This window comes from Melanerpes formicivorus, unplaced genomic scaffold (genome assembly GCF_026170545.1).
Source record: "Melanerpes formicivorus ecotype bairdi unplaced genomic scaffold, bMelFor1.0.p_v2 SCAF_131, whole genome shotgun sequence".
Classification (NCBI taxonomy): domain Eukaryota; kingdom Metazoa; phylum Chordata; class Aves; order Piciformes; family Picidae; genus Melanerpes; species Melanerpes formicivorus.
The window spans coordinates 380,804-404,598 of record NW_027142483.1 but is presented as its reverse complement, the minus strand read 5'-3'; positions in this window follow the sequence as shown (position 1 = coordinate 404,598).

Sequence of the window (23,795 nt, the reverse complement as noted above, 5' to 3'; positions counted from 1 at the left end):
TCTCCACCACTTTGGTAGGGTTGTAATATGTGTGAACTGAAAGCTAAATCATGCACAATACAGCATGTGCTGCTCCTGCTGTTAAATAACTGTGAATCTATGCAGAAAACTCTGCATTCATAATGCCTGAGACTGGGAATGCAAACCATTCGGGCCAGTTCGATTTGTTTTAAGGTGAGACTCCAGTTTCTGTATCAATTTTCTGTTCTAATCCATGCAGAGAGTGTTTGCTCCAAAATCAAAGCTTACTGGGATACCCTGCTTCTGTCCTGTTTCTCTCTCTCTCTCTTTAAGGCTGGTGGTTGAAACACAAATAGCGTTCTGGATTCCTTCTGCATCTGAAAGGTATATGAAGAAGTGGTACCCGTAGTGGAATTTCTCAGCTTCTATAGTTAAAGTCAGATGCTTAAGGCTATTTAACACAATTAAAGCCAGATGCTCTCAATCACGTACAGCATTCCTTTGATATCCATGAAAAGCAAGGGGGGGGGGGGGGAAATAGGGGGGGGGAAATAAGAGGGGGGAAAGGGGGGGGAGAAAAAGGAGGGATGGAAAGAGGGAGAAGGGGGGAAAAAGGAGGGGTGAAAAGGGGGGGAGAAAAGGGGGGGAAAACCCCACCCCCCAGAAAAAAAGACCAACTTGGGTTTTTTAATAAGGAATTTCAAAAGGCCTGCTTTCCAAGGCTGACTTCTAACTTTGTAAGGGGTCTCATGAATAAAATCCCTCTTTTTTTTTCCCCCCTTCAGACTGTCCATTAACATTTAACACTTCTCAGCTTTTGGTTTTCTTTCTTTTTGCTTTTTCTATTTCCTTTTTTTTTTTTTTCTTTCATTTATTTTGGAAACAGTGTAAAGCACAAATTAGCAAGGACAAACAAACAGGGCCTTTCAGTTCCTTTATGCAGTCACAGGGAAAAGACTAACATGGCAATACTTTGTGTGTGTAATTTCAGATAGAAAAGGCCAGTGATGTCTGTCTGAATCATAATGAGAATCTTGTCTTATTTAATGAAAGATCTCCTGCCATCAAAATTACTAAGATAAAACAGAGTGGAGGCCAAACAAGTTTTTGCTTTTACTACAGTAAGTACAGAAACATCTGAGCTCAGTGGAATCACATCACTGCAATGTTATGTAGGAGAAGACTTAAATCTAAAGTACCTGCTGGGAAATAAGGGACTAATAACTAATAGAAAAGCAATAGAATAGAATAGAATAGAATAGAATAGAATAGAATAGAATAGAATAGAATAGAATAGAATAGAATAGAATAGAATAGAATAGACCAGACCAGGTTGGAAGAGATCTTTAAGATCATTGTGTTCAATTCATAACCCAACACCATCTAATCAACTAAACCATGGCACCAAGCACTCCATCCAGTCTCTTCCTAAACACCCCCAATCTTAATGGGAAGGTTGTGAGTTCAAGACTGCAGTGGGCAGTAGTGTCCTCCCTACTCTAGTCATGAGGTCTGTGGTGACAGATTGGAGTCGATGATCTTTGAGGTCTCTTCCAACCTTAGTGATACTGAATACTGAATACAACTCCACCACCCCCCCCGGGCAGCACATTCCAACAGCAAATCACTCCCTCTATGAAGAATTTCTTCCTAACATCCAGCCTCAACCTCCCCTGGCACAGCTTGAGACTGTGTCGTCTTGTTCTGGTGCTGGTTGCCTGGGAGAAGAGACTAGCCCCCACCTGTCTACAACCTCCCTTCAGGTAGTTGTAGAGAGCAATAAGTCTGCCCTGAGCCTCCTCTTCTCCAGGCTAAGCAACCCCAGCTGCCTCAGCCTCTCCTCATAGGGCTTGTGCTCCAAACCCCTCACCAACTTTATTGCTGTTCTCTGGACAAACATATAAAGCAGCTTCAGGTAAGTAAAGGGGCAAGTTGTGGAAAATCTATGCTTTACTTTCTTCCAGTGTCCAAGGCATCTTCTCCAGACAACAATAATGGACTCTGTGCCTGTGTTTCAGTCATTCTGGAATGAGTCCAGAGAAGGGCAACGAAGTTAGTGAGGGGCTTGGAACACAGCCCTATGAGGAGAGACTGAGGGAGCTGGGGCTGCTTAGCCTGGAGAGGAGGAGACTCAGGGGTGACCTTATTGCTCTCTACAACTACCTGAAGGGGGGTTGCAAACAGGCAGAGGTTGGTCTCTTCTCCCAGGCAGCCAGCACCAGAACAAGAGGACACAGTCTCAGGCTGCGCCAGGGGAAGTTCAGGCTGGAGGTCAGGAGGAAGTTTTACACGGAGAGAGTGATTGCCCATTGGAATGGACTGCCTGGGGAGGTGGTGGAGTCACCGTCACTGGAGGTGTTCAGGAGGAGACTTGACAGGGTGCTTGGTTACATGGGTTAGTTGATTGGGTGGCGTTGGGTGATAGGTTGGACACGATGATCTTGAAGGTCTCTTCCAACCTGGTTTATTCTATTCTATTTTGATGGAAGTTTGGAAAGTCTATCCAAAGCGTGAGCTTCACAGTGCTGTGGCTGAGACTTCCAACTGCTGATTCCCCAATGGAGAGACATGAGCCACCACATGGAGCAAGCCAAGAGCGTGGGACAAAAGTGTTCAGAATTGACAGAGAGGCCAGGGAAGTTTAGCTTACAGAGTCCTGGAAAGAAGAAATGGGTCTGAATATGCAAAAACCTCGATCAAATGATGGTATGCTTAGAGATCAGCTTAAGATGCTGTGGCTCACAACCTGCCCATGCTTTCCTGAGGTGTATCAATATGACAAGGGGGAATAGTTTTAAGCTGAGGGAGAGTGGGTTTAGACTGGATGTTAGGAAGAAGTTCTTCAGTATGAGGGTAGTGAGACTCTGGAATGGGTTGCCCAGAGAGGTTGTGGTTGACTCCTCCTTAGGGGTCATGAAAGCCAGGTTGGATGAGGCCTTGAGCAGCCGAGTTTAGCTGAGAGGCTTCCCTGCCCATGGTTGGAGTAGGTGATCTCTAAGATCCCTTCCAGCTTCAGCCATTCTAGGACTCTGTGTTTGATGCATGATTTATGTAACTCCAGACATAATTCCTCTGTAGGTGCTAGCTAGAATCAGTTCTCATGTTCAGTACTAAGGCACCAATCACGCTGCAGCAAATGCTATAAAACTATTCTAACTTCACAGTATATATACAACTAGGAGTATCTTTTATAATTAATTAGGTTCATGCTGGTCTTGGAGATATTTTTGGTGGGGTGGGTTCTGAAAGATGTCTCATCTAATTATCTCCAGACATTAATTGGAACTATTGTTCATCCCTAATGAAGGCTGAGACAATATTTATTTACTAACTCCAGAGCTGTTAACCATTGAAATGTGCTGTCCAGGGAGGTGGTGGAGTCCCCATCCCTGGAGGAGTTCAAGAGGGGATTGGACATTGCACTGGGTGCCATGGTTTAGTCATGAGGTGCTGGGTGACAGGTTGGACTTGGTGATCTTTGAGGTCTCTGCCAACCTTGGTGATTCTGTGAGATTTTTATAACGACAGCTGATTCAATGACATCTTCTGATTGCTTCTAGGAACTGAAATTTGCCAAGTCACTAAAATGTTTCAGTGTTTTAACACATTTACCAGGGTCTCAAGCAACAAAAAATTTTATTGAGGAACAAAACATTTCCAATTTTTTTACACAAACTTCACTTAAAAGGAGGATGTCTTATGGGCTTGTCTTGAGTTTCCTGTCTTCCTGATTTTCATTTTAGAGATGCAGCCTGAATTACCCTGTTTAATTTCGAGCTGTTCTGTGGGAAATCCCAGTTCAGCCCTGACAGATGCTAGTCCTACCCGCATCCTGCCCTGGATGCAGGTCCTCTGTGTGAGGTCCCTTTGCTTCAGACTGATTTACAGAAGTCACAATATGACCTGCTGCAAGATCACTGTTTATTTGACTCCAGGCTTCAAATAGATGCCTTTAGTCTTTGACAAGAGGGTAAAACATAGCAGGCTGGACACAAGTTCCCAGCACAGCAGACATATGCCAGCATTAGGTGCACATTCACTTCTGGGTAAAGTCATTCCCTCAGAAGAAAAAAAATCCCAACTCTTGCAAGATTAGGAAGCAATAATTTAGAAAAGGAACTGTACTTAAGTTACTGCTGGGGGAGAAGGCACAAAATCTTGCACTTTCTCTTCTACAGCCAGACACCATGTCAACAGAAGGAACAAATAATGCCGTGAAATTGCCTGGGAGCTGCAGTTTCCCACGAAACAACTCAAAGCCAGTTCATTTCATATTTTCTTTTTCTCCCTGTAAAGAAATAAGAAAAATAACTCCTCTTTCCTCAGCAGAGAAACCAAAATTACCTTTTTATTTCTTTAACAGGGAAAAAAAAAAAAAAAAACAACCAAACACAACCAAACAAAGAGTCAGAAAAAAATCCCTCACTTCTTTTGTGCTCGGCTGAGAAATGACAAGGACATTCTGTGGTTTGAACACCCAGTGCTCCTAAACAAGAATTGCTTGTGTTGGAGTTCGTCCTTTTTGGGGAACTGCTTATCAGAGAATTCACAGCACTGCAGCTTCAGCAGGATGGTGTGTGTCCATTTAGTGGCATCACCTACAAGGCTGAATTCTCATTCCTTTGGGGGACTGGTCTCAAATATTTACATCCAGTGCCCATGAAAATCCAGCAGTAAACCATATGTTCATCGATGCACTGAGGTACTTCTGGAGCACAGCCCTCTGAGGAGAGGCTGAGGGAGCTGGGGTTGTTTAGCCTGGAGAAGAGGAGGCTCAGGGCAGACCTTATTGCTCTCTACAACTACCTGAAGGGAGGTTGTAGCCAGTTGCGAGTTGGTCTCTTCTCCCAGGCAACCAGCACCAGGATAAGAGGACACAGTCTCCAGCTGTGCCAGGGGAGGTTGAGGCTGGATGTTAGGCAGAAATTCTTCATGGAGGGAGTGATTGCACATTGGAATGGTCTGCCCAGGGAGGTGGTGGAGTCACCATCCCTGGAAGTGTTTAAAAAGAGCCTGGATGAGGCACTCAGTGCCATGGTTTAGTTGATTAGATGGTGTTGGGTGATAGGTTGGGCTTGATGATCTCAAAGATCTTTTCCAACCTGGTTAATTCTGTATTCTGTATTCTCCTTGGGTAGCTTACATAATACCATTTGATTTGTATAGAAATGGGAATCTTCTTTAAAATACATGATAGTAGCTCATAAAACAGTGCTAGGGCACTGGAGATGCACTTCTGGAACTGTTTTGCATCTGCAGCTTACTTGCTTTGGTCTCTATTGAAGGTTAAGCTCTTTTTAAGTCCTTTTGACTTCATTGCTCCATGAAGTTCTCACAGCCTGCTTGTCTCTAGGGCTGAATTCAGCTCAGGGAACGTTCCTGTGAGATTTTGACACAGATGAAGGAGGAAGCAATTGCATCCTGTAGTTTATGCAGATACTCTTGGATTTGCCAGGCACTATAGCCAGCAATGGGCAGGGGAATAATCTCATGCTCTCTAAACATGGAGAAAATGTGTGTCTATTCAACATCCAAATCCACATATGAAGTCTACTTAATGTGCCTCAGGTGGACGAATAAGGACTGCTTTTGTGTTGCCTTTTATTAAACAGTAAAAATGCTGCAGATGATGTGTTCTTTACCAGACCACAAAGAGAATGTGAAGAGTTTAATTTCCAGTAACCAAACAGCCCTTCAAGAGCCTCCTGGTCTGTTGGCTAAAATGATGATTTCAAAGAAAATACACCCAAAATGGAGTTGGTTCAGTGTACCTTGCAGAATACAACTTAGTTGGCTATGTGTAACTTAAATAACATAGATATAGTTTCCACTCTGGGATTTTGTGCTGGGGAACACTGATACTGTCCTGACAGAATTCCTAGAAATAGTCATTAAGGGACAGGAGTTAAGTAATATTTGAGAGGCATCTGTACCACCTGCAAAAGCAGAGATGAATTTTACAGACTCAAGCACTGACCTCAACAGGTTAGGAAAGGAGCCAGCCCATCTTGCTGGCAATCCCTGCTGCCAGTGTCTGTAAAGCCACAAGGAGAGACTATAGTTGTGGTACCCTATTAACCATCCCTCAGGCATAGAAGCACACATCAGAAGCTGTGAGTTCACCACAATAGCAGCCAAGGCTTTGAAGAACAGCATATTTTGCTTTTTTTGGCATATTTTGACTTGGACCCATTAATATTCTTCCTGTTCTCCAAAGCAGCAAAGAATTTCAGATGTAAGATATCTGTAGGATGCACATAAGTGACTCAGGTAAGGACAGCATGAGCATGGCAGGTATTCTGGAATGCAATGGTGAGATGCCCTAATCCAGTGACCATACACCCACAGTGACCAGAGAAGTGGAAGGGAAGGGAAGGGAAGGGAAGGGAAGGGAAGGGAAGGGAAGGGAAGGGAAGGGAAGGGAAGGGAAGGGAAGGGAAGGGAAGGGAAGGGAAGGGAAGGGAAGGGAAGGGAAGGGAAGGGAAGGGAAGGGAAGGGAAGGGAAGGGAAGGGAAGGGAAGGGAAGGGAAGGGAAGGGAAGGGAAGGGAAGGGAAGGGAAGGGAAGGGAAGGGAAGGGAAGGGAAGGGAAGGGAAGGGAAGGGAAGGGAAGGGAAGGGAATAGAATAGACCAGACCAGGCTGGAAAATACCTTTGGGATCACTGAATCCAACCTATCATCCAACACTAATCAACTAAACCATGACACCAAGCACCCCATCCAGTCTCTTCTTTAGCCTGGAGAAGAGGCTCAGGGGAGACCTTATTGCTCTCTACAACTACCTGAAGCATGGCTGTAGCCAGGAGGGGTTGGTCTCTTCTCCCAGGCAACCAGCACCAGAACAAGGGGACACAGTCCCAAGCTGCACCAGGGGAGGTTTAGGCTTGAGGTGAGGAGAAAGTTCTTCACAGAGAGAGCCATTGGGACGTGCTGCCCAGGGAGGTGGTGGAGTCACCATCCATGGAGGTGCTCAAGAGGGGACTGGACGTGGCACTTGGTGCCATGGTCTAGTCAGCATGAGGTCTGTGGTGACAGGTTGGACTTGATGATCCTTGAGGTCTTTTCCAACCTTGTTGATTTGTTTCTATGATTCTTAAACACCTCCAGTGATGGTGAAAGTAGCCCTGCCTGGTCAGCTTGCCCATGTCCATCACCACAGCTGTAGCCTTACAAGGAGAATACAGAATTGTAATGTTCAGTTGCACTGCTGGGGCATTTTTGCTCTCTGTAATTATATGACTGGGGCAATCCATTTATTTATTGATTGATTGATCGATTCAATATCAAAAAGCAGTACAAAAATCACCAGGCTTTTCTTACTTTAAAGAAGGAGTTTTGTTGCTATGGCTTACTGCACCAAATTAGCAGAGAAAAATGAATAAAAGTTATGTAGGAATATCTACAGTGTAGTTTGGCCCTGGAAAAGGCAACAGAAAATCATCAAACAAACAAACAAACAAACAAACCAAAACCCTCCATCCATAACTGAGAGGGTTTTGCTCTGTTTCTTGTGGAAACTATTTTGCAGCTGCTGACCATTTGTCTGAATTAACAACAGACCTTTATTTCTTCTTGGTCTAACAGATTGTGTGTGCTGGACTGCTCCGTAGGATTTTTCCTATGCATCGTGGCAGTGCATGTGCACATTAAATGCTTCAAGGGGGGAGGGGGAAAGCCAGTCAGATATTGTTTGTTAAACACTATAGATTCAGGCAGTCTTGAAGAGTTCCAGCATTGCAGAACATTTGTAAAGCAGCTCCACTGACTGCAGATTTGACTTTGTGTTTAACTGCCCCATGAACATCCCAAGGAAACAACTGGCAGCGTGTGGAGTGTCAGATTAAACAACTGGCAGTGTGTGGAGTGTCAGATTAAATGACTGGTGTTTAAGCTTTGAAAATGATCATTAGACTTTCCCATCAGCCTTTTCTATTAGTTCAGCTGCACCAGGCCTAGCAGCATAGGGAATCCTGGGGTAGGCACGTTGCCATGTTACCATATTTAGCAATGTACTAATTAAATCTGCTGAAAGAAAGAGTTTCTAATAATTGATAGAGCACCAAGAGTGAAAGATGGAACAGAATCTGTGAGTGTGATTCAGAAGAAGTGGACATTTTTATGTGCACACAGTGGAGAGAAAGAATATGTCACACCACCGTTCTGATTCATCTCCAGGATGTATCAGTGACAGGCTTCTCATCTGTACCACACAGAGCAAAATAACTCTATTTAGTACTGAATTTGTGTGCTGTAGTAAAACAAACAGTCCCTTCCACTCCCCTCACAACAGATATGACAGTGCACAAGTACTGCCATGAACTACTGAAGCTCTAACTTCTGTAAGATAGCATAAACCATTCCTCACAGCCTTTGCTCAGATTTATAGTGCAGTGTGTCTTCACTGGCACAGACTCTTTGCCTCCTTGGTCTTCCTACTCTTCCCACTCTTCTACACACATCCTTCGGCAGAGCAGTTAGAAACTGGTGTGAGCAAAGAGGCTTGTACCCTGCCTTTTTTACTGTGCCTTTTTGAATAGCCCAACCTGGGTCTCTGTCTGTGTCCCACATCATAGTGTCCAGCACCAAAACAAATAGATTAAAAATTACAAGGTGGTTGAGATTTGTCCTTAGACTTCTGGCCCTGAATGAGGAGTAGGATGTTAAACCATTACGCATAACAAATTCGTCCATTTACTTCTGTTGCAGAGGATGACTTCTAATTATGCTCCTTCAGAGCTGGAAAAATGCATCTACCTCTTCTCCAAGGGATACACACCAAGGTTTTGGCTGGATTAAAAAGCAACTGCATTTCAGAGTGCCCCACCTGGCCAGAGGATGAGGAACTTCAGTACAAGTTCACATCTACTTGCAGAAGGCTTTAATAAATCAGCTATAAATATTAGAGCAGCTCCAGGTGTCCTCCAAGAGCTGCCCAGCTGTCCCAGTGAGGGCAGCACCCCTCCAAGAAAGACTGAGACATGACAGAGCATCATGCATCTTTCAAGCATCTGACTTCAATCCCCTACCACGTGTGAGAGCCCTTAGATACTTTAGAAGGTCACTTAGCTCTGTGACAAAAAGCAGAAGACAATTGTTTCATGGACTAAATAAACTGTCACTAGCAGGACTTTTGGTACCTTGACCAACAACAATGCAAGCAAGATGGGAAAGGACCAGGTTAGAAAAGAGTACAGAGATCAGCACAAGTGAGCAGGGGATGAAAGAAAGATAAAAATGAAGACAGCAAATATAAAGCAGTGAACGCTATCCCTGAGGTCTTCTGCCAGTAGATGTGAAGTTGTACAAGAACTCTATGTCAGTGTGGAAGATTTAATTACACAAACAAATAACTAAGAGAAGACAGGACACAGAGAGCCACATCCTGCCCATATGGGAAAGCATGCTGGAGCTCAGAAGGGAGGTGTGGTTGCCTCATGCCAGCTACAGGAACCTTTCTGCTGGATCAGTAAAATGCTTCAAAGCCTGACATCCAGAGCCAGTCTGAGAGGTTTCAGCAGGCAACTGCAGAGCATGCTCCACAGAGCCACTTCCCTCTGCTGCTTTGATGCAAAGTGAGCAGCATGTGCCCCTGGCTGTGACATATTGCTGGCAGCAGCATATACATTTGATAACAGCAGCTTTGTCATTCGATTAAGGAGAAAAGGTTTCGTCCTGTCTAGGAAAATCAATGCAATGTTTGTTTTTCTCCCAGTGGGATGAACACAGAACTTTCCAAGATCTTTAGAGGGGTAGGAAGGATGAGAAAGAAGTATAAAGATGGTCTCCCCTCTCAAAACAGGCAAAATTTTATAGTTAGAGCTTTCACCTGGGATGCTCCTTTAGTTGCCAAGTCCCCCAGTACCTATGACACTTAAATTCTAGGTGAGAGTTAGCCGATCAATAAGTCAATACAAGGAAAGCAGGCAATCTATGGGACCTTGTTTACATGGGACATTGTAGACACCTTATGAGAGACAAGTCAAAAGACACAGCCTGGTGATCAAAGCATGGTGGGTAGGATGTGGGAGAAGCAAGGTTTTACTTTTGAAGGTTCCAGAAGAGACATTAAAAAAAGGAGGGGTGAGGGTGGGGTGAAAAGCATGGCAGCGTGGCCCTTTCTAGCTCACTCCCATTAGATTTTGTCTGCTTCCCCCAGGACAGTCTGGCACAATGACTCTGAATGCCTGACAGAATGTTCTGCAGGAATACAGCTAATTGCTTAGACATGAGCAGCCTCATTTTTGAGGCTGAGCAGGGAACACTTCTGGGTCCACATGCACTAACACTGCTGCACGTATTTCTGCGAGACAGGAAGCCAAGGTGGCTGAGCTCGTCACATTCCTGAGTACCAAAACATTTCTGAGCAGGATCCCAAGAGACCTGTGAGGCTGTCTCCTCCTTTTAGACTGAAATTGTTGTTGAAGCAAACCCATCCCTGTGCCACCAGTGACTCCAGCAACCCATCAGTAAGCTAAATGACAAAACCAAGACATGACTTTAAGGCTGCAAACACTGCTTCAGAAGCCTGTGCCAGGCAGCCAGATGTTGCAGGAAAAACATCTGGGATTTTTGATTGCCTTTAAGAACGAGTAGGAGGAGAACTGGGATGTGGTATGAAAAAAAAAAGAAAAGCAGCCTGCTGCATAGTTTTTGAATTAATGACAAAATTATCTCCTTTAAAATAGTGTAAAGTGGAAGAATTCTAACTCATATAGGATGGCTTAGCAGTTATATACATTATATATTTTATACATTGCACAGAAATATGGAAAGCCTTGAAAAGTTCCCAAATATGACATACTCATACATAGAACCTAAAAGGGTTTCATAAGGATATTTCAAGAAGAAATTTTTCCTTTCTATCCATAAGTAGAGAGGGAGAAATGGGGGGCAGTGGAGGGGAGGTGGAAATAACTGCAAATGGGGACAATAGAAATGAAGAAGAAGACCATTTTAATATAGACATTGATGCTGGTCCTGAAGGTGTAAATGAAAAGTAGGTCTGGCCAGGGGACATTTCTGCTGCTCTAAAATATGTTTTCTTAGATCCTCAAAACACTCTGTTATATGAGACCAGGACAAAGCAGAGACCTCTGAAGAGAAAGGCAGTAAATATTTCCTCTCCACCCTTGCACAAAGCTGGTGCTAATGAAAGCATGTGTACTGCAGCAGGGGAAAGGCAACAAAAGAGCAAACCAAGCCAAAGCTTTCTGTGGTCTTCTTGCCACCCTGGGTTGTTCTGAAGGGATGGCTTTGCCCCCAGTGAGAACTAGGAATCCCAGACTGTCCAAAACAAGTACCAGGAATTCGATTTAGGTAAATGCCATGCCTGTGATTGAAGTTAGTGGGAGCTGCACTTTGAACACAGAAAGTTTTGTAAGGTACTGTCAAAACCCAGTTCCTCAGGAACTCCATTTGGACACCAAAATTCAATGGACACTTTCAGTTTAAGTTGTCTGTGCTTTAGCAAAAATAAACCATCCCATTCCACAAGCCTGAGCTGAAAAAAAAATAAAACAACAAAAACCAGTCTCAGAGAGCAAGGAGGCAAGCCCAGATGGAAATTGGTTATTCTGCCTTTAAAGGAGGGTTACAAAGCATGCAGCCACACACAGAACAGCCGGCCGAAAACAAGCCACGGGCTGCCTGCCTGCGCCAGGAGCGCATCCTGCTCCAGGAGTGCTGAGGAAGCCCTTCAGAAAACACCAGAGTGTTTAAGCTATTAATTATCTGCAATAGTGTTTGTGCATAAAGGGAACTGGCTCCAGTAACAAAGCAGTCGCAGTGGTAGCGTGACCTAGCTTTTGAATTTTAATGCTATTCTTTCGGCGTGGCCCTGTGTTGTCATCCACATGTTCTGTGCACTAACTTCAAAGAATTCGAACAGAGTAGAAAAGAGAGGCTCCAAGTAACCTTTTCAACTGTGGGAAAAACTTCTTCCTTCAGGAAATGAGCTATAGCACATTTTGCCTTTCTAAACAGAATACAGAATTAACCAGGTTGAAAAAAACCTTCAAGATCATCGACTCCAACCTATCACCCAACACCATCTCATCACCTAAACCACGGCGCTGAGTGCCTCACCCACAGTCTCTTCTTAAACACCTCTAATGATGGTGAAAGTAGCCTTGCCTGGCTATAGCAGGTAAAAGTATGCTGATTTTTTTTTCTCCTTTTTTTCAACATTTACAGTGATTTCCACTCAGAGAATATCACATAGCCTCTCTGGAGAGTAATACAGGATAGAATAGAGTAGAGTAGAGTAGAGTAGAGTAGAGTAGAGTAGAGTAGAGTAGAGTAGAGTAGAGTAGAGTAGAGTAGAGTAGAGTAGAGTAGAGTAGAATAGAATAGAATAGAATAGAATAGAATAGAATAGAATAGAATAGAATAGAATAGAATAGAATAGAATAGAATGGAATAGGAATAGGAATAGGAATAGAAATAGGAATGGATTAGGAGTAGGAATAGGAATAATAGGAATAGGAATAGGAATAGGAATAGGAATAGGAATAGGAATAGGAATAGGAATAGGAATAGGAATAGGAATAGGAGTTAACCAGGTTGGAAAAGACCTTTGAGATCATAAAGTCCAACCTATCATCCAACACCATCTAATCAACTAAACCATGGCACCAAGCACCCCATCCAGTCTCTTCCTAAACACCTCCAGGGATGGTGACTCCACCACCTCCCTGGGCAGCACATTCCAATGGCCAACCACTCTTTTTCTTCGTAACATCCAGCCTAAACCTCCCCTGGCAGTTCTTCTCCCACCTACTTGGTGCAGTGGATGTTCAGTAAAGCATTTCTTATCCAGCACACTCAACCTGAAAACATCTTTTTTAATAACAGGAATCACATTTCTTTAGCAATTAGTATCTACTATAACTTTTTTTAGGGAGTTGGGAGCAGTTCTCCTTGCTGTGGCCAAATTCTTTTCTTCACTACAAAAGTTTGGGTGTTTTTTTTCAGCACCAGAACAAGAAGACACAGTCTCAAAGTGTGCCAGGGGAAGTTTAGGCTCAAGGTGAGGAGAAAGTTCTTCCCAGAGAGAGTTGTTAGCCATTGGAATGTGCTGCCCAGGGAGGTGGTGGAGTCGCCATCCCTGGAAGTGTTCAAGAGGGGAGGTTTAGTAGTCATGAGGTGTTGGGTGACAGGTTGGCCTTGATGATCTTTGAGGTATCTTCCAACCTTATTGATTCTATGATTCTATGAAAGGGTGTTAGATGCAAAAATCCTAGCAAATTTTAAATGGAATTGGAATGGTTTCTGAAAAGGATCATGGGGTGTAATTTGTGACCTCTTGCAGCTGCAGAAGATCACACCCACTAGATGGAACTTCGGTGGAGCTTGTCTCATGATCTTTCTGCTTCTAAAAATGAAACAGGAGCCAGGCCCTTACCTGTGATCAGTGTGGTTCTGCGAATTCCACTAAATGTGTGCCATCATATGACCACTGAGCCTCCAGCCTTTGCTGTGGGTTGTTCCTATCTATATTTTAAGCACAGCGTACAAGAAACAACTGCTGAGAGTTAAAATGCTTTTGCAAATCCTGCCTGCTAAACTACAGTTTGTTCAGTAGCTGAAATCAGAGCAAGTTTTGGCACAGCATTTAGAAGACTGTTTTATTCCAGCCAGAAAGGTGAGGTTAGCTGATGTGTTAACACAAAGCAGCTGCATCCCCAGAAAGATGCTACATAGTGCAGTGCTTACATAGTTGGTCACACAGTGCAGACAGTGTCTCTTCAGATGGTCTCTGTGCTCAAAGAGCAGAAATCTAGATGACAAACTCCTAAGGAATAAAATTCAATGTCACAAAACTTATGCAGCAGCCACTGTCCCATCCTCACTGTAACGTGGATGCTGGCAGCATCACACCTCGCTAGCTCATCTCTGTTTGAGAGCTCCCTCTGAGCTCATCCATATTTACTTGTGGAAATATAAATGTGGCAACAGTAGAAGACATGAAGCGAACCCAAAACAATCCCTCGTGTCAGCTTAATTAGATAAGACTTATCCCTCCCTTTACACCTAACTTGAAGTGTACTTGCATTTTCAAATACAATTGTATTATATAGAGGGCAAAAATCTTCACTCATCAACAGCTGAAAGGAGAACATATACCAACTTTAGAGACACAGCCCATGGTGGCATGCTGGTCACAGGCTGTGACACAGGGCAGACATACAGTAGTGTGTGGTTTAGGCTTGAGGTGAGGAGAAAGTTCGTCACAGAAAGAGTTATGGGCCATTGGAATGTGCTGCCCAGGGAGGTGGTGGAGTCACTGTCCCTGGAGGTGTTCAAAAAAAGATTGGACATGGCACTTGAAGCCACAGTTTAGCCATGAGTGGTAGGTTGGACTTGATGATCTCTGAGGTCTTTTCCAACCTTATTGATTCTATGATTCCATGATCTCCCTCAACATGGAATAACCTCCTGATGAGAACACGATGGCATTGCTTCCCCCTGCTTTTAGCCAGAGCCTTACCCATAGTGTTAATATTTGTCCCAGTCCTCCCCAGTTTACCTCTCATGCCTTGCCCCCTCTTGCTTCTCTAGGCAAGTTGTTATTCCCACAGACACACCCCAACAAAGACTCCCCAGAGCCTCCCCCAGCCATTTAAACTCCTAAGCACCTTTTCATTCCCCTGCATTTGGAACAGAAAACATGAGCTTAGCTGACTCTTGGAGCTCCTTTAAGGGGAGAGCAATGATTAAACCTCATGATACTTGGGGACAAATTGCTGAAAACAGCAGTGTGGCCTCATAAAAATGTTCTCTTGCCATTTGTGAGCAGGGGAAACGACAACTGGCTTTTAAATATTTGTGAAAGTGGAGGCGAGTCTGTTGACATCCTGAGACTTCCTGGTTCATGTTCAGGAGCATGACCAAGGCAGTGGTGCTCCTGCAGCACTTCAGACACCTGGGTGATCATTAAAGGGAAAGAGAGACTCAAATGGCTGTTGTGCTTTCAGAAAACACAACCAACGTAAATCTGTTATTTGTTAATGTCTATGCCAGGACTGCAATGAGTACTGAAGGTCTTGACATTTCCAGTTTAAAGTCTTTACTGTATTCCCACATCATTATTTCTATTAACACTAAACAGCTGGAAAACTCTCCTTAGCCAAACCTTAGCATTTCATTCCATTTTCCCTGCCAATCCTGTTTGCCCTACAAACACACCTCAAATTGTGTTAGAGTTTCTATCCTGCCCTCTCCTGCCAAAACCTTGTACTCCTCCATACATTTAATAAGCCCATGTCTCTGTCTTGGCAACCTGATCTGCCAAATTATGCTGATGTTGATATCATATCAAACTACTTCTGCAGCACTTAGCTTCACAGAAGTTTTTTGGTCAGCAAGAAAAGTCCCATGAGAAGTTTTTGGAGGAAGTAGGACATGCGGTCTTGGGTGACAGGCTGGACTTGATGATCCTCGAGGTCTTTTCCAACCTTATTGATTCTATGATCAGGTCATAGGAAAGTCCTGGCATCTCCTCTCTGCATTTAGGATGCAAAGGATCCTAAGCAGCAGGATGTTAGCAGGAATAAAAGACTCTTTGCTTCTGCAATAATTTTGTTCTAGATTCTGGTGGTGTCACACAGTCAGCATGCATCTCCCTGTTCACTGCCAAGAAAAGTATAGCAGCATGTGCTCTCGGTGAGAGCATTGCACATCAGTCCTGAAGGCTAGTTGCCCCAAGGGGTGAGATGCACTGATCTTCACTACAGTGGTACCTCCAAGTCTGTTCCTAAGAAAATTAGGCTCTGAATTTAGGACTTAGTAAAATTGATTGAGTAGGAAGTCAACTGCCTCATAAGAAGATTCATGTTTACTGGTTAGCAGAGCAAGAAACTGCCAAATCTAGTCAACAGAAACTCACTTGTGCTTAAATCCTGCCCTGATGAGGCTTTTATAGACCCTTAGCCCCAAGCATTATTCAGGGGCCATGGAAGACTGTAATTAACAAGCGTGAAGTCTCTCCTTTTAAAATATGTGCAGTAAAATGAGGTTTACTGTCCATCTTAGCCCAGGGGAGGAGAAGTGAAGAAGAAACTTCTGTCTCTTTCTATAGAAAATGCCTACACACAGGACTGCAGCTATGCAGAGGCTGAGGGGAGAAGAGTGGGGGAATGATTCTAACTCCTGTTGGTCTGCTGGGGAAAAGAAAAAGTAAATAAAGAGGCCAAACAAATTAATCAGGATAAAGAGAAGGCAGGAAAAAAGAGTGAGACCGCCTGTGCAAGTGATTAGGGCACATACGTGAGGCATGTGGCATCTTATCACTTCTGTTCCAAAACCTGTTAAACAATGGGTGGATCAAATGCCTAAGTGTCTTAGCAAATCCACAGTCTGTCTAAAACCTTCTGCAGTACAGAAAAGTGAGCAAAACTCTGAATGTGCTTTTTCCACTCTTGAGCAATCAGCTTTCCTTTGCTACAGGCTAGGTGCAGCATCACTTGGATCCATTGGTATCTCATTGCTCTTACAGTAACATCTCCATGTAACTTGGACTTTCAGTTTCAAATACAGCTTTCCTCATGGCACATGAAAAAAAACCCCACTCATTATGTAGGGCCAAGTTCTGTGCCTGGCCATAGCATTAAGCCTCTGTCTTTGGTTCACTAGCAGTGCTCATAGACACAGTATTCAGTCTGTAAGAAAAGTGTTAGCACTGAGATGCAGCCACTCTGACAGCCTTGCAGAGCTCACAGAATCACAGAATTTCAGGGGCTGGGAGGCACCTCAAAAGCTCATCTAGTCCAACCCCCCTACCAGAGCAGGATCACCTACACCAGATCACACAGGAACACGTCCAGGCGAGTTTTGAATATCCCCAGAGAGGGAGACTCCACAACCCTCCACAGGGCAGCCTGCTCCAGTGTTCTGTGACCCTCACAGTGAAAAAAATTTTCCTCATATTTACATGAAACCTCCTATGCCTCAACTTCCATCATTGCCCCTTGTCCTGTCATTGGGCATCACCCAGCAGAGCCTGGCTCCATCCTCTTGGCACTCACCCTTTACATATTTATAAACACTGATGAGATCACCTCTCAGCCTCCTCTTCTCTAAGCTAGAGAGCCTCAGCTCGCTCAGTCTCCCCTCGTATGGAAGATGCTCCATTCCCTTAATCATCCTCATGGCTCTTATGCAAAGCCAAACAAGCAAACAAAAATTACTCTTACTTACAGAAAAGGGGAGAGCGCACTTGGGACAGCCACACTTCTGTGCTGTGAATCTGAGAAGCCTGAATACTTGATGAATAAAAACTGTACTACATAAATAAATAAATAACAACTTCTTCCAGTTTACTACTCCTGTGCAAGAGTGAAATTGTGGGAACAAAAATATTATGCTAATGAGAAACCACTTCAAGAAAGCAACCAGAAAATATGTGCAGTTAATCCTCCACCCAGGGAAATGAAAGCATGAGAACAAACAGCAACTTTTCACAGAGACAGCTGATGTTGGTGTAAATCACTCACACATTAGTATGTTATTTTCATTTAGAATTATGCACTGAGCTGTTTGGATAGCCTATGGTTCCTGTTCAAATCTATTTGACAGTAGCAGCCAGGAGCTTTGCTGCTCTTCAGAAATGCAGCACAATGGAATTATTCTACTGCTGCAAAATGGCTCATTCTTGCTATATAAATGACTTCTACATGCACTAAATGGGCTGCATTAAAAAGAGCTGGTGAGAAGAGCAACATCTCTTCCTCTTCTTCTCTGTCTCTGCCCCAAAAGGCAGGGGAGGGTAGGGATGGTTTGCAGCAGTCAGCGACAGATCCGTCTGGATCAGAATGCTTGTTATAAATGAAGGTCTTTTCCACTCACATGAATTTTCCAGTTTCTTTTAAATTCCACAAGGTACTGCAGATATCAGACAGAGGAGATGGAGAGCAGAGGATGAAAAGGTTAATTTTCATTTTCTTTTAATCTTAGACTCTCACACTTCCTTGAAATAGTTTTCAGGTGAATGGGTTACCTGAGGAAAGAAAACAGGGATTTAAACTCCCACCATACTGTTCTAGCCCTTGGAAACAGAAAAGAAGGAATAAAGCCTGAGGGTTATTACCATGGAGCAGTAATCCACAGGATCCACAGAGGCCATGCTGAGGCAAATTGGAGGTGTTTAAAAGACTCAGAGATACATACATTTAGGGTTTTTACACTGACTTGCTGTATAATCACATGAATGATGCCTGAGCCAATGGGAGTCTTCCAGCAAGACCTCCAGACTTGACTGGGAAACACCACAAAGCAGGAAGTCATCTTCTATTCAACTATCTCTTCTGGTGGTCTGTGGCCCTACATGAAGAAGAATTGTGCCAGAGAAGGGCAACAAGGCTGGTGAGAGGCCTCGAGCACAAACCCTACAAGGAGAGGCTGAGAGAGCCGGGGTTGCTCAGCATGGAGAAGAGGAGGCTCAGGGTAGACCTTATTGCTCTCTACAACTCCCTAAAGGGAGGTTGTAGCCAGGAGGGGGTTGTTCTCTTCTCCCAGGCAACCAGCACCAGAACGAGAGGACACAGTCTCAAGCTGTGCCAGGGGAACTTAGACTCAAGGTGAGGAGGAAGTTCTTCACAGAGAGAGTTGTTAGCCATTGGAATGTGCTGCCCAGGGAGGTGGTGGAATTGCTGTCCCTGGAGGTGTTCAATAGGGGATTGGACGTGGCACTTGAAGCCACGGTTTTGTAGTCATGAGGTGTTGGGTGACAGGTTGGACTTGATGATCTTTGAGGTCTTTTCCAACCTTATTGATTCTATGATTCTATGATATTTCCTGTTTCCCCTATCCAGTCTACATCATGGATGTTGATTTGCACTTGAATGATGTTAGAAAGCTCTCTGAATAAAGATATCCAACCTTTTATGAAAAGAAGGACTGTGAAGACGACTGGGGAAATGGGTTTTACCACTGTGTTCAGTATTCATGAGAACCACAGCTCATTCAAGGTTCACAGACAGTGTTAAAAGTTGGAAAGATACTGAAAATAGCCATGAAATTTGTTTGAGTGTTTGTCAGTGAGAAACTTCAGCAATCCAATTTATTTGATCAACGATGAAGAGGTACAGCGAGTAGGTTTCTTCGTGAGGCAATCATACAAAGATCTTTAATTCCGTGGAGAGAAGTGAACCAAGAATCAGTTGACTGAAAATTGAAGCCAAAGAAATTCAACCTGGAAAGCAAAGTGCTTTTTTTTTCCCTTTCCTTTCCTTTTCTTTTTTAATCACTGAGAGAGTAATTAATTAATGGGGTGTCAAGAAACTGCCAAGGGAGTGGTGGATTTTCTTCTCCTGGTGTCTCCAATTTGATCCTTTCTGGGGAAGCACTTTTGCCAAATACCACTTAATGAGCACAGTACAAGGGTGAGTGGGTGAAATGTACTGGTCTGGAATGTACAAGGAGTCAGAGCAGATGATCTAAACAACCCTTCTGGCCTTACCTTCTAGGAATCTATGAATTATCCTGGATTTGTTGGCATGCACTAAGATAGAAAAAGCAAGACTTTGAGGGGGAAAAAAAAACTGCTAAGGATTTGCCTCAGGAAAATAATCTTCTGGTTCATGCAAAGGAAACTGGATTGATCTGTATTAATGGTGTCTGGCAGAACATTTTCTTAGTTGCTTGCCAAAGTTTTGGTGAGGTTTTTATTGCCAACTGTAGGAAGCGATATGAATTGATATAGAATATACAAACAACTCGGTAACCTTCTCATGGGAGTGAAGCATATATGATGAAGATAATTTCTTTACTTTTGTTCTCTTCAGAGGATTCAGGAATTTGGCTCTTTCCAAAGTGTAGCAATCATGCCTAAGCGTTTTATGGACTTCCAGTGAGAAACTGCCAAGCCCTAGAGACTTGTCAAAGGCAGAGGTTGAATATTAATCTTCACCACTGTCATTTCAACTGCATCTGAGCTCCCTCTTCTGACGTTTAGATCTCTTTTTAACCCCTTAGAGGGACAGTAAAATAGTCCTCCGAGGTATACTCCTTGGAGTAGGTACTCTAAGTAAAATCATATCAGAGTGCTATGGACAGTAACACCTGATCAGCAATTCCCTTGGCTGCAAGTCCATATCCTATCATTTCAAGCAGGGATGTCTGTGGTCCATTCTCAATAACATATTTTATTGTCATTTCTTTCAATCCACATTTTTCTGCCACTATCTTTTTGTGCAAACCCTTTCAGAGTAACTTTTCCACATGCCATCACACTAGGAAGAAAAGTCCTCAGACATTTCAGCCCCTTCTCCCTGATTTATCCTATCTGGATATCTTCCTAGGATGCTGTCCAGAGCACTCACTGATTGTAAAGCTTGCACAATCTTTAATGGTATCAGTTCTTTATTATCCTCAGAGATATGCACTCTTCTTTAATCATACACAACTCCTATTGTAGTTTGTCTAAGCTCTAATCCTCAGAGAGCAACATTTTATTCTTCTTTAAATACATAGCCCCCTGTATGAATAAACATTTCCTGTCTGTTTGACTGCCAGGGGCTTGAGAGCATTCTTGCACTCTTTGGTTTTTTAAAGTTTGTGATAATATAAATCTCTTTGACTACCTACAAAACTTGTAAAGATCGTCTGCATGGTCACACATCCCTTCAGACATCTCCACCCACAGCCAGATTTCAGCATCCCCTCCCAGTCTCCTCAGTGTATCTGAAGTTTCCTTACTGCCAGACAATTTTTGGCAGGAAAAGAACTCCATGGTGGCTGCTAGTCCAGCACAGCAAGAGAGCAAATGGGGAAGACCACAGTCTATCACCAGCACTTCTACTTGACTTTGCATGATGCTGTTGTTCCTACCTTATGCTTGTGAGTTTTACTCAACTCTCTTTAATCCAGTTAAGTGGTTTTCTAGCATGGTAAAACTTAACTGCCCAGAAAGAGCTAACTTTACCCATTAGATCTTGAGAATGACTATTGCCCTCCAAGGTATGTTTGCCCCTGAGGGAAGAAGAAGAGAGAAGAAATGCCACATGGCAGTTGATTGTAATCTTTTAGGTCGCATATCCTAAAAGATACAATGATGATGGCCTGGGCTGTGTGAAATTGGTTTTATTTCTGCCAGATATTAAAATATTGATCCCTCAGTTAGCAGTGAAGACCTGGTGAAAAAGCAGGGAGTCATTTATCAATTTCCTCAAGGGTTTCCATACAGTCATCTGGACACTTCCTCCTGTCCCAGCAGACCCTCCTGAGAAGTTCTGCTTCCTGACATGGTACCAGCAAAAGACATGATCCAGTGACAGCAACAGTGAAACACTCAGGAGCAGATGCTGAGAAAATGGATGAAGAATAGAGTATGAAGGAACAGCCTATGCAGTGGAAAGGATGCTTTTAGAAGATTATTGGTGCACACTGAACTGAGTTTGACAAAGGCTGGCCATTCACAGAGCACTAATCTAGAGAACAGGCAATTTTGGGTGTATTTCCAGTAAAAAGTGAGCATTGACTTATTGTTGTGATTCAGACTAAATCACCAGCTCCTAAACTTGTTTAGATTTCAATTATTTGTCATTTTCTATCTGTAAACACAAAGTGAATTATAGAGTGTGATATATACAAAAGGAAAGACTAGGAGAAAGGAGGCTCCCCACAATAGCTTGGCATGCTGAAATCTGATCTTCTAGCACTGAGATAAGTATCTAATTTAGGATGCTGCAGGCTACAGAGAGTGAGATTCTCCTCTGACAAAAAGATCATTCTTGGTTGGTACCACAGAGTCACCCCAAGCAATATGAATTTCCTTCACCATCTTCTTTCTCTTACTTTTATTCTGATCATAGCTTTCATCCTGAACTGGAAAGTTTCTCCATCTGAAGGCAAAGCTAACACATCCCAAACAATATGAATTTCCTTCACCATCTTCTTTCTCTCACTTTTATTCTGACCACAGCTTTCATCCTGAACTGGAAAGTTTCTCCATCTGAAGGCAAAGCTAACACATCCCAAACAATATGAATTTCCTTCACCATCTTCTTTCTCTCACTTTTATTCTGATCATAGCTTTCATCCTGAACTGGAAAGTTTCTCCATCTGAAGGCAAAGCTAACATAGCCATGGTGGAAAAAAATAAACACCATCACACACTTGGTTTCTAACTTTTATTTTCAACTTTAAAATAATCCTTGCCAAAGTCTGCAATCATCTGTATTCAGGTGTAGTAGCTGCTAATGACAGCTCTGCTGTGGGATTGTACACCATCTACCCATAAGGACTGGAGCTTTGTATTTCTTATTTGCCTTGGGTGTATTATTGTCTCCCTCAAAACTTCATAGCTCCCGAGTGTTGCAGCTCCACTGGGCACAAAGAGGCAGGAGATGAAGTTCAGACAAGGCTTACACAGGCTCACTGTTCTACCACTGTGTTTTCTAACCCCAAGGTTAGCAGGCTTTAGATAGTCAGTGCTGAAAACAATGGCCTAATTGAAAACAATTCCCTAATCTGTAAAGTAGCTTCTGTGAACGCTGTCACAACTAGAAACTCAAAACTCTGAGTGTAGACACTGACTCTCCCCAGCTCATTTGCTTTGCAGCTGGTATATTCAGGCACTAGAGTGACCTCTTTATGCCTTTCACTCTATATGGTTTTATTCTTGAGTGTAGAGGCATAAATGTATTATTATGCATTGCTTTCTGTGGTAACAGCACTGCTTACACTTGAGGGTACTATACCAGTTGTAATGGCAGAGAAGTTTGTCAATGGATGCTGTTTGAAAGCAGCTACTGTTCCGAGAGAAGATAGTTGTGACCAGATGCTTTCATCTCTATGCACCACTCTGTAACCTTGAAAAGAATCATAGAATCAATAAGGTTGGAAAAGACCTCAAAGATCATCAAGTCCAACCTGTCACCCAACGCCTCATGACTACTAGACCATGGCACCAAGTGTCACATCCAATCCCCTCTTGAACACCTCCAGGGACGGTGACTCCAGCACCTCCTTGGGCAGCACATTCTAACTCTCTCTGTGGAGAACTTTCTCCTCACCTTGAGTCTAAACTTCCCCTGGTGCAGCTTGAGACTGTGTCCTCTTGTTCTGGTTCTCATACCAATGCCTTTCTCCTCTGATGATGGAACCAAATATCTGAGGACCTATCATGTTTATTCTCTTACAAGGGAGACAAAAATAACCAAAGCAATGTAACATGATGGATAGGAACAGAGAATCAGGAAAAGGTGACTGTTGGGTAGACTCTTTGAAGACTAATAAACTAGATGAAAATAAACATTTTAGAGTTGCAACAACTAGAGGATGTAAGCAGTAAGCAGAAGAAAATGAAATTATCTAGTGTACAAACATTCTCCTCCAATTAAAATGTTCTTTTATTACTGTTATTATTTTTTAATGAAAGAATATATTTGATAGAACAGCTTAGGAAAAAACTCCTGGACATGAGAATCAAATGCACCATCCAGATAGGAATTTCCAGTTCTTCTAGGTTATGTTGATTGCTTCCATGCAGTTGTGTATTATCATTGTGAAAAATGGCAACAATCCTTGCATAAAGCAGCTGCGAGAGAGGATTTGTTTTGTTGAGGACTCAAGTTTAGCACTCCACAAACAGGGCCTCTGTTGTGATACCAGCTAAAAGGTCACAACACGATCCTGCAGTGATAAGGCAGATAGAATTTGCAGTGTTTAGCATGATGTGCTGCCCTTTCCAATGTGGCAATACACACCATGTGTACTTGTCTACCTGGTCAGCGAGCAGGTGATGATTGAAGTTCAGACCTACAGACAATGCTCAAAGTATTAGTAAGGAAATACAGATAATTGGCCTATTTAATATCTGTAGGATACCCTGTCCTT